Here is a 12,603-nt window from a genome sequence, read left to right as displayed (position 1 = left end):
ATCTCCAGAAGGCAGCTGAAAAAGGGAAAATATTCCAACAAATGAGTTTCTCCAGAAGTGATCCATCAAGATGAGGTAAAAGCAGTGATTCTGAAGCCAGCCCTGAAAATGCAGAGGAACTGGCCTAGCAGCAACCCTGAGAGCTGGAGAGACAACAGACAGGACCGAAGTCTGGCAAAAACATCAGAGAGCACTGTACAGTGAGCAATCTACCCCTTGAAAACATGCGAGCAGTGAACTCTCACCTACAAGGAAACCCCAGGATACAGCTTTAGAGACATGTTTTCAACCAAGAGTCTGGGGCTGGAGAATAGTACTTTGGCTTAATGCTTGTGTTGAACATGGTTTATCTGAGTTCCATTCTGGCATCCAGAACAAAACCAGGACAAACCCCTAAGAACTGCCAAGTATGGCATAAATTAATTAAAACGTACTTCAATAAATAAATCCCACGTGTGGACCAATACTAAGAACAGAGGTGCATAGGAGCTAATGAGCACCAAACCTTGCAGGATCATTTTGTAGACTTGGTCTTTTGGACAGACCAAAAATGGTTTTAATCATTCTGGAGGCTAGTAGGGTTGAGATTATACCACTTCCAAAAGCAAACACGCTCAGGGCACAAGCCAGGGAGGGTCCTCAGACACTCACTCCCACACAGGCCTCTTCTTCCTGTGCTTATGGGTCCTCATTACAGACAGGACATCAGCGCAGGCTTCACCCTAAAAAGCCCTGTCACCATAGAAACAGGGTATTAATTAGTGACAAGGAAAACATGACAAGCCATCCCCCTGTGTCCCTAAAAAAATCGGGCACATTCCTCAAAAGGCTTGAATAGAATCCCACATCTGATATGCACTAAGTGGGCAATTAACAGTTACATAAGTCCTAGGTTTTAATTCCAGTCTGAAATTGAGTCATACTGTAGCCCTCCCAAAAAGCCCTGGAAGTGACTCTAAGCTCTAAATAGCATGTGATGGGGTGAGGCCCTAAAAAAAATGAATTCATGTTCAGAGTGATACTCCAGCAAGGTGGGCGCTTGGTGACAGACACATCTGGGTTTGATCCCTGGCAATCATATAGCACTGTCAAGAGAAATTCCCGAGCTTTACTCCCTTTATCAAATCAAATTAATTAAATTTAAATTAATTAAATTTTCAGTTAATCAAATCAACTGAAAAAAAACAGTAATAAATGAAGTTGCAGGCCTAGTAAAGGAGTATAGCGTGTAAGGCAACTGAACTATAGATGCTGACTTGGTGTAGTACAAAGCACCCCCATGGGCTCCTGAGCACTGCAGGAGTGATCAGTCAGCACAGAGCCAAGAGGAATGTGGACTATGGCCCCAAATCAAATCCAAAAGGGTCGGAGTGATAGTCAGCTGGTAGGGAATGTTCTTTGCACACAGCCAAACCGGGTTCAATCCCCAGCATCCTATATTTTTCCCTAGGCACTGCCAGGAGTAATTCCTGAGTGCTGAGCCAGAAGCAACCCCAGAACAATTGCTGAGTGTGACCCCAAAAGCTAAATAAATAAGATGTTAAAAACAAATAAGGAAAACAAAAACAAACAAACTGAAGTGACGGGTAGTACAAGAAGTAAACTGATTTAACAATGGAAGGAATTTTTTTGAGGAACCTGAAACCAGTACAGTATGTGGGCACTTTACCATGCTCAGGCTGCCTGAAGATCCCCTGCATCTCAGCAGTAAAGCCTGACAATTGCCAAGTGTAGCCAATAAACAAAAACAGAAAAAAGAAAAAATCCTGATAAACTGTGATTCGCATCGCTGTCAATGATCCTGGCCTGTCAGAATCACGAATTCTGTAGAAGACACAGCCCAGCATGGTCGCTGCTTGCCCTTGCGGGTCTGGCCAGGCACAGTCAGCCCCACACTGCTCTCAGCACAGCCTGCAGGTGCTGGTAGGTCTCCAGCATCACGTCCCTGTAGAGCTTTCTCTGATCAGCGTCCAGGCATGTCCACTCCTCCGGGGAGAATCTCACGGCCATTTCGGGGTAGGAAACTGTGCCGTGAGCCAAAACACAGGGGAGTGGGAGTCAGGGCCCATCTCCACCTCATTCCCAGGCTGTGAGGATGGGACCCCTCAGAGCGCTAACAGGGCTCAGGCACTTTCCCTAGGAATGAACCAACCTCGATTTCTCTCCATTCACCCTCCTGGCTGACGAGGAGAAATCACAATAGACATCAATCCAAGGCACTCGGATCTAAAAAAATGTGAGGACGCTATACTACAAGTTTTCTGGAGGTGCCAGTCTTGCACACAGCCACCCCAAGGTCAACTCCACACCACTGATCCAGTGAAAACTGCAGAGAGCAACAACTGAGCACTGAACCAGCAGGGTCAAAATGTAAAACTGGGTTTGGCTGAAAACGTTAAAGACACACACACAATGCAAATTGTGGATGACTGGAAACTTCGACTTTTACTTGATTCCATGAGGTCACCTACATTTCCGTCAGATTCTTAAAGGGCCAGGCTCCAATGTTCCTGACCAGGTACTTTCTGGTCAGGAAAGTTAATTTTTCCCCATCTCTGGTCTTGGATCAGATCACCAGGAACACTGGAGGGTCTCCAGATCTGGAATACCAGGAGAGTGACACACTGAACACAGGGCATATGGAGTCAAAGTCCTTGTTTTCCTGAAGGGAATAAAATACACAAAGATTCCTTTGCAAACAGCCACCAAAACTATGCCTCAGATCTGACCCACAAAACACCACCCCCTAAAAATTATTGCTCAGAAATCAATGGTTGTTAATATTCAGCTATCATGCTCTTTTGTGATAACTGATTCATTTTGGGGGAATTTCTGTAGAGCTGAGGACTTATTCCTGACTGCTCATGGATCACTCCACACTGAGATCAGGGACCCTCTGGGGTGCTAAGGATCGAAACTGGGTCGGCTACTTCTCTGCTGGACTGTCTGAGCCTTGATGTTTGTTTACATTGCACTGAACTTCCCGTTGCTGGAGTAACTTCAACTGTTCATGATCTCCATTACAGGAGGAGCTACAAACCAATTGAATCATCTTGCCCAGAATGGGGTTCTGGGATGTTGCAGAAGGGGACTCAGGAATTGATGATGAATGGGAAACTATTTCATGTGTAAGCAATATTCCTGTGTGTGTTTGTGTATGTTCACAGCCATTGGTGTTCTCAAGCTATTCCTCTCTATTCTCAGAAACTCTTCAGACAGTGCTCAAGTTCGGCAATGCACTGAATTCAAACGGGATCTAAAGCGGTTCAGCTGCACAAACAAAAAGGCCCTTTAGCCGCTGGAGCAATAGCACAGCGGGTAGGGCATTTGCTTGCATGCAGCCGAACCAGGTTCGATCAACAACATCACACATGGTCCCCTAAGCATTGACAGGAGTAATTCCTGAGGGAGGAGCCAGGAGTTAACCCTGAGCATCGCTGGGTGTGATCCAAAAGAGTACTTTTAGTGCTGTGTAGCTCAGTAGTCACTTTTAGTTTAGTAGTAGATGAATTATCTACTACCACTACTACTGCAGCAAAAATTAAATTCTTCAAAATTTGAACCAGTGGTGAAGAACAGTTGTACAGTGGGTGTGCAGGAGACGATTTCTTTTTTAGAACTGTCGTCCTATTGCTTGTCTATGATGCAATAGACATATATATATATATTTGTTACCTTTGATATTTGTTACATTAAAATATAAAATTTACTTAGTTTAGAAGTTTAGTTTGAGTTAGTGGATTTGTTCAATAAGCATTCTAGTACACTGAATTTCTTGTAACCCCTCCACTAAGGTGCCTGCCATTCACAGAGTAAAATAGGAACAGTGTTTCAGGATCCACAAAAGGGAGGTGGTTACAATAGCTAATTAGAGGGAGAGAACAGAAGGGAATGCCCTGCCACAGTGACAGGGTGGGGTGGGGGGGGAGATGGGATTGGGGAGGATGGGAGGGATGCTGAGTTTACTGGTGGTGGAATATGGGCACTGGTGAAGGGATGGGTTCCCGAACTTTGTATGGGGGAAGCATAAGCACAGATGTGTATAAATCCGTAACTGTACCCTCATGGTGATTCATTAATTAAAAATAAATAAATTTATTTAAAAAAAAAAGTGAACCACGGACACTCTGCGCCTAAAGACTTTGATTCCAAAGATGTAACACATTGGGGCATCCAGCGCAGCATCCGATAGCGATGCACTGGGACACCGAACTGGGCTACAACTCTGTGCTGCCAGGGGTGGATTTTTTTTTTCCTCCCCACCCTGTCTTCCTGCACGGAAAGCGGCGGGCTGGCGGCACCCACGTGGCAGGCGCCATCTTCTGTGACTCCAAACCCACAGGTATTCGGTTTTTACTGTTGGGGCTCCCAGGAACTCATGGGAAGGGGGCGTAACCGGCACGCCCTCGGCCCAGATAAATCCGGAGCCGCTGAGCGCGAATCGGACCCTCTGCGCCTAAAGACTTTGAATTCAGAGACTTCTTACAGCAATGCACTGGGACTGTGAGCTGGGCTATGTAATTTCTGGCAGAATTTTCCCTGGACTTTATACAGAAATCCAAAACCGTGCGGACGCGGCAGCATCCGCGCGACTTAACATTTATAATTATCAGCAATGTGAAACGGTTCCATTTGAACAGGTCTGACTTGGGGGGGAACTCCAAATAATAACAGTAAGTTTTTGTTGAAATATTGAAGGTTTTTAATGTAGCAGCCACCTCTGGACTGTGAACTAAGCAAAAGCCCCACGCTGGCCGACGCGGCGTGGCGTACACCATACTATGAGGTGCAGGAAGGGGGATGAGGGGGAAAAAGAAAAAAAAAAGGGAAAAGGAAAAAGGAAAAAAAAAGAGAGAGAGAGTTATGTACTTGTAGCAGTGGGGCTACATATCTCTTCATTTCCAGCAATGAAAAACTAATTATCAAATGTAGTAGGTCTGTCTCTCTTGGTTGGAAACTCCAACAACTATAGTGAGTTTTGTGTTGCATTATGGAATGTAATCAAGGTAAAGAAAAAATGAAGTGAAATTCATTAGTTATACAGTAGGGGGTAGGGGGTGGGGGCGGGGGGTATACTGGGGTTTCTGGTGGTGGAATATGGGCACTGGTGAAGGGATGGGTGTTTGAACATTGTATAACTGACATATAAACCTGAGAACTTTGTAACTTTCTACATGGTGATTTAATAAAAATTAAAAAAAAAAAAGGGAGGTGGTTAGAGATCAAGAGAAGATTGCTTTGTGTAATCACTTTTTCTCACTTCTCTATCAATGCTTCCTTTGCAGTGCTTACAGAAATTTACTGGGTGCCAGGATATGGGCCTGGTGAGTAAACTAATTTTGTAGGTGCTGATTAAAATAACAGGTGGAGGGCTGGAGTGATAGCACAGGGACAAGGGCATTTGCCTTGCACGCGGCAGATCCGGGTTCAATTCCCATCATCCCAAATGGTCCCCTGAGCACCACCAGGGGTAATTCCTGAGTGCAGAGCAAGAAGTGACCCTGTGCATCGCTGGGTGTGACCCGAAAAGCAAACAGAATAAAAAAATAAAATAACAGGTGGGTCAGGATGTGGATTTACCTAATCCAAAGCCTGTGCTTCTTCTGGAAGGCTTCTGCACTTGCCTAGCAGGACAGCCTGCCAGCTGGTGTGAGTACACACCTCCTGTTTATGTTTCATTTGAGGGCAACAACCAAGACTGCTCAAGAATTATTTCTAGGGGCCAGAGCAATAGCACAGCGGGTAGGCGTTTACCTTGCACGCGGCCAACCCGGGTTAGATCCCCGGCATCCCATATGGTCCACAAGCACTGCCAGGAGCAATTCCTGAGTGCAGAAACCCCTCAGAATCGCTGGGTGTGATCCAAAAAGCAAAAAAAAAAAAAAAAGAATTATTTCTAGATCTGGGATGAGAGATCAGTCCCAGTAGGGCTCGGGGACCATATGAGATGGCAAATATACATAGAACCTGGAAAGACCCGCAAAATCAAGGCCATATTTACTTCAGACAAACAACAACCATCTTTCCCGCAGTACTCACCCCAATAGCCTGGGTCGCTGTTCCAGGAGAGATGAGAAGTAGGGGAGGCTTTGCAACCTGATGTGAGCGAGCAGGTTCCTGTGGTACAGAAGCACCAATACTGGAGGACACACAGTAAGGCGGCAGCATGCTTGCCTTGCTGACCCAGATCAACAGTGCATCCCTTACGGAGCCCAGAGCACTGCCAGGAATAATACCTGAGCCCAGAGCCATGGGTAAGCATTGAGCCTATGGGAATAAAATCCCTCCCAAATTAAAACTCACCCAAAATAGCCTAAATTAATTTGCAAACCCTAACTACCTGTGACAACCACGACCTCAGGATGGCCCTGGGCATCAAGGAAACTAATAAATAAACAACAGACAGCAGCATAGTTCTTTGTCTTTGGGGACCTGCCGGCCTGTCCCCATAATAAACCTGCTTCTATTTTATTCCTTTCGGGGCACATAGCAGACTCTAAACGGGTCTTCCTGACTCTGCTCTCAGGAATCGGTCCTGGTATTCTGGATAGAATCTGGGTCTATAAGGTGGAGAGCAAAGGCTCCAAGTGCTCTGACAACGCCCCGGCCCTCTAATAAAAATTGGGGGGTCTACATCCCCTCTGCACCCCAAAAAGCCCCGCGTCCCACTGGGTGAAAGGAACAGTGATAAACAGGCGCGAAAGAGCACCCAAGCTGGCTCCCAGTGTGGAGATGAGTGCGAAGTGGTGGTCGAGAGGGCACTCATGGGGGCCTGCCCCGTCCTCCCACAAACTGGCCTTCAAAGTCCAGCAGGTAGAAGAGGCACCACGTGAGCAGATGGCTGGACCCGTGTCCAGGCGACCCGCAACTGCCAAGCCCTGTGTGACGTCACTTCCTTTCCTGCAAGCAGTCTTAAAGGGCCAGATTCCAGGTCCGCACAAAACCATTAAGCCCACCAAGGGAAGTATGAGCTGCGATGGGCATGGGTTCGCATAGAGGAGTGGAGAGGCGGCTGCTGATGTGCTCATCACCCAGAGGGCACAGGTGGTTAAGGAGACCCCTAATCCTAAATCAAATGTTCAACCAATGCTTTCACATGCAAGGCCAGCAGGAAAACCACAGGTGAAATAACCTAAGGTAAAACAGGTAAGGTGGCACCAGCTGGGGCCCAGAACAATGAATTTGTCTGGGAGGTAATAGATCCAGATGGCTCTGGAAGTAGACACTGAAGCCAGCACTGGAGACACAGAGAGGAACTGGCCCAGCAGCAGCCCAGAGCTGCAGACACTGGAACAGGAGCAAAGGCTGGGAAGAGAGACTCAGAGAGGACTGTCCGGTTGAAACACTACTCTTTGACAACACGGGAGCAGCTGACTCTCAACGACAAGGAAAACCCCAGGAGGCAGTTTCAGAAACAGGGTATCAAACCCAGCCTATGAACCGGGAGGGATCGTCCAGTAGTTTGATGCCTGCATTGAAATTGATCACCCGGAGCCCATCCCTGCATGGCAAATGGAGCAAGGAGTAACACCTAATCACAGCCAGGTATATCCTCTGCTGCCCAAACATCACCGTATCACTGTCACGGTCATCCCGTTGTTCATCGATTTACGTGAGCAGGTGCCAGTAACATCTTCATTCATCCCAGACCTGAGATTTTAGCAGCTTCTCCTTACTGTTTTTTCACAAGGATTGGAGGCTCTTTTCAGGGTCAGGGGAATGAGACCTGTTATTGTTACTGTATCTGGCATATCCCTAAACATATAGTGTAACAAATAAATCCCAGGATATGGAAAGATACTATGAATGGAGGGATACATTTAGCAAAAGAGCAGCAAACCATACTGGTCACTTTCAACCTTGTGTGGCCTTTTTAGCAATCTAAATAAATTATTTTTATCATTCAGGTTGGCTGAAGCAATAGCACAGTGGTTGTGTGTTCGCCTTTCACACGGCCGACCCAACATCGATTCCTCCGCCCCTCTCGGAGAGCCCAGCAAGCTACTGAGAGTATGGAGCCAGCATGGCAAAGCCTGGCAAGCTACCCATGTGTACTGGATATGCCAAAAACAGTAACAATAAGTCTCTCAATGAGAGATGTTACTGGTGCCCGCTCGAACAAATCTCTGAGCAATGGGATGACAGTGATCATTCAGGTGACTACTAGATGGTTTAGATTTAACCGCTTCCCAAAGCAAAAGTTTTGTTTTCTAATACTATGAAGTGAAGTGTGGGATCCAAGACTGAGACCCAGGAATGTGACCATCATTATTATTAGTCATCACAGCTGAAATTGCCTGTGGGGATGGGGGAGGGAGGGCGGGAGCTTTGGGGCTCTCCATGTTCTCACCATATGGAAAACATTGGACTCAGGGGATCCCTTCCACAGTTTAAAAAACTAGCAAATGTATCTCTGTGCCCAGTAAAATCCATTTCAAACATCTCCAATCCACCCTATGAGGAGCCTTGCCAGAGCCATTTTCATAAGATGATAATTTGGGGTAATATTAATATCCAGTGCATATGTATATTTAACAAAAATATTAATATAAGGAGTGTAGAAACGATACAGCAGATAAGGTGCTTGCTTACACAAAACTGACCTGGATTTAAAACCCTCATAAAGACACCTATGTCCCCCCATATGGATCCCTGAGCTTAGAGCCAGCAGAAAGTCCTGAGAAACTGGGGCTTGGCTCCCCAAAACCTAAAACAAGAAGTTTTGAAGAATGAAGGTTCATCTGCTTTTCCACTTTCAAAGAATTCACTGCAGCATCGTAATTGATTTCTCCCATAATTCCCACAAACCAGAGCCTCTGAGCCAAGCCAGAGTAAGAGCAAACAGTGACACAGTGAGCCTTGACAGCTCCGAGCAAGCGGTGTTTTTGTACCTGTTGTTTATTCGCCTTCCTCCTGCTTCTGTCACCAAGAAACATTATAAGTTAACACACACAGAATAATGACAAAAACCAGGACACTGGCATATCTGCAACCCGGGTGATAATCTGCAAGTACCTTTGCCTTATAGAACGGACGTCATGACGTCATGGGAAGGTTGTCAACGCAGCAGGATTATTTCCTTCTTGGCTGCACTTTTGTACCACCTGCGTCCTCACATTCAAAGAAAAGTTGCTGTACTGCAGGGGTCTGTTGTGACCTTAGGGATTGTTATTAGGGGATCAAACCATCCAGCGTGAATTTTAGAGTTTACTCAGGCTTGGACTGAAGCGATAGCACATTGGGCAGGGTGTTTGCCTTGCACAACCCAGGTTCGATTCCTCCATCCCTCTCAGAGAGCCCGGCAAGCTACCGAAAGCTACTTTCAAAGGATTCACTGCTGTTTTTACCCTATTTTCACCGTTTTCTGTGCCAAATGCACTGCACCTCCCACAGCCAGGGAGGGGCTCAGGGCCCCTCCTTCAGAAGGAACCACGTAAACTACTGGCTGACAGGACCCAGAAATCAGTCTAAGGCAGCCAGATATGGAGCAATGTGAGGACACAATATTAGGGTGTTCCTGGAGGTGCCAGCATTATACAACACTCTCACCTCATGGCCAATCTCAGCTCCACTGGTCAAGCAAGCACTGCAGAGAGTAAGACCTAAGCACAGTTTCAGTGGAACACAAAAGAGCTATATTCGGTACAGCCCGAAACACTAAAGACCCCCTCAGCTCCCCTCTAGGCATGACCACCATGACAAAAGGGACAAGAAGGTGACACTCATGTCCAGTGAGCTACCCGAAGCTGTGAGTGGATATATGTGCCTATAGGACTCAGAACTCACAGTTTGGCAAAAGTCCCCATATCCAAAGTCCCAAAAACAAAGACAAAGTTATCTGCCAAGAGCAGAGGTGTGATTCGATAGTATATTCTCCAGGGCCAGCTCTTCGGTTTGTTTTTGCTTGGGGGCTCAGAAGTGCTCAAAGATTACAGGTCAAGTTCTCAGTGATTATATATGATATTTCTTTCCTGGTTATGTGATTTTTCTAAGAGAAGAAGGAAAGAGAAAATTATACTTATCCAAAACAGATCTCAATGGTGTAAGTACATAACTTTGCTCAGAGCCTACAAGTCCTTCTCCTCTTGACAGCCTATTTTTGAGAGTATTCCAGAATGCTCACATCTAAGAACTTCCAATGAAGGTAGGAACAGAGAGGCAGGAGAGCGCACACCAAGCTGGAGTGGATGCAAACCAGCTGGAAGCCCTGATACCACTATCCACTGGTTCCCTGAGCACAGAGCAGGGAGCAGCCCTCAGTCACTGCCAGATGTGTCTCCAAATTCAACTCCATCTGCTCCCTGGGATAGTGAGGGGATCAACTTTAAATCTGTGGAAGGGGCCCCTTGAGTCTAATGTTTTCCAGATCTGGAAGCAGATGGAATTGAATTTGGAGACACATCTGGCAGTGACTGAGATAGACCCAGGAAAAGGAGATCAGACGACTAAAAACATCCTTTATTGGCTGTGACATGGCAAGTCTCTGCTGCATCTTAGAGACTCATGGACAGAGTGGCCGAGTCCCTGACCAGCTCCAAGTCTGTGTCAATGGGGGAAAGAAAAGGCAGGAGAAATTCCCCCCAACCACCAAAACTTCAAATAATTCTCATGTGCCAAGACAAATTCTGGGGTGAGACCCTTTTGTGAGATGGGCTTGGAGCCATACCTGATAATGCTGAGCGGGCCCAGTGGTGTGCCAGTGCACAAGACAAACGCCCCTATGGCAGTGCTATTGCAAGGTCACTAGAGTGAGACATTTAAAACCTGATGTTGGTGCAGCACTGGCCCCGCCAACTGCCGAGATGTGATCCCAGGGGCTGCACCTGTGCGGCCTCTCCGCAGCTGCACGAGCATGACTCCAGAGGCCAGCTAAACTACTATGGTAGTGAGAGTGGTGGGATCCAGGAATGAGACCGCCCTTTGTTGTTAGGAATCACAGCTGAATGGAATTGCCTGCTGTGGTGTGGGAGCAGGGGGCTCTCCCATGTCCAGATCTGGAAAACATTAGACTCAAGGGGCCCCTTCCACAGATTTAAAGTCACAGCAAATGTCTTTCTGTGGGGGCTGGAATGATAGTAGAGTGGGTAGGCCATTTGCCTTGCACGTGGCCAACCCGGGTTCGATTCCCATCATCCCAGATGGTCCCCCGAGCACCATCAGGGGTAATTCCTGAGTGCAAAGCCAGGAGTAAGCCCGAAGCATCTCCAGGTGTGATACAGAAAGCAAAAAAAATCTTTCTTTGCACAGTAAATTTCATTTCAAGAGTCTCAAATCCAGCCTATTCAAGGACCTTGCCAGACAACTTTCATTAGATACTTAATGTGAATATTAATCTTCAGCATATGTGTAAATTAACAAAAATATACATTCAAGAAGTGTAGAAATGATACAGAAGACAAAGTGCTTGCTACACAAGGCTGACCTGAATTATAAGCCCCTGTAAGGATACCTATGACCCCTCAGGTATGGATACCTGAGCCAGGACCAACACTAAGGCCTGAACCTGTGGGTGCGGCTCCCCAAAACCTAACACAGGAAGCCATGGAAAATGGAGGTTTTCCCATTTTTCTACTTTCAAAAGATTCACTGCAGCATCGTGGTTGATCTCTGCCATCATTCCCACAAATCTGTTCATCTTGGCCAAGCCAGAGTGAGAGCAAACAATGATGTAGTGGTGAGCTGAGACAGCTCCAAGCAAGGGGCATTTTGTACCTGTTTATTTAGTCATCTTCATCCTGCTTCCATCACCAAGACCCATTATTTACAAGTTAACATACACAGAAATCCAAGCACAAAGCAACAGGGTATCAAAAAAACAAAGAGAAAAATAAGCAACCTGAGATTCACCAGGAAAAGCCCTGAGTATCACTGAGCCCCTCCAAAAAAACAAGGAATTCTTACTGTATCTGACGACTAGTGTACTGATCTGAGAGCAAGGATATGCGGGACAGAGAAGACAAAGGTCACCCAGCTGATCCTGGAAAGGGCACCCGAGCCTGTACATTGGAGGCTGTCCAGCCAGGCTGGTGAGGCACAGACGGGGATCAAAAGGGCCCTGAATCCCCTGGACAACTCTACATGCATGAAAGATGAAGCAAAATGATAAAGGCAGAAACCAAAGCACTCGGTAATTCTGTGAATGAAAGTTCAAGGGGAAGTAGAACAGCATGAGCACAACACAGATGCCTGGATGCAGGAGCCCGAACCCCCAGACAGAGCCACATGTCTGTCACGAGCTCAGGACACCCACACACTGCCAAGCAGCTAGCCATGGAGGATCCTCGACAACCACCTGCACACACACCTCTCCTCCCTGGCCTCAGGGCTCATGCTTCCAGCCAAGAGATCACCACAGGCTTCACCTCAGAATGTCCTGCTCCCAGAGACATGGATCAGTGACAAGGAAAAGGCGACAGGTTAATCCCATGTGTCCGTACGAAATCGGGCAAATTCCTCAAAAGGAATGAAACAGTATCTCTATTTTCGATATGCTGCAGATGGCTGGTAATCAGTGACACAGAACCCAGGTTCCCATTTAAGAGTGAAATAGGAGAGACCAGAAAATACTGCAAATAGGATAGCTCTGGCATCATGCATAGTTTA

Source organism: Sorex araneus, chromosome 6, assembly GCF_027595985.1.
Source record: "Sorex araneus isolate mSorAra2 chromosome 6, mSorAra2.pri, whole genome shotgun sequence".
NCBI classification, from domain to species: domain Eukaryota; kingdom Metazoa; phylum Chordata; class Mammalia; order Eulipotyphla; family Soricidae; genus Sorex; species Sorex araneus.
This window is presented reverse-complemented; position numbering follows the sequence as displayed.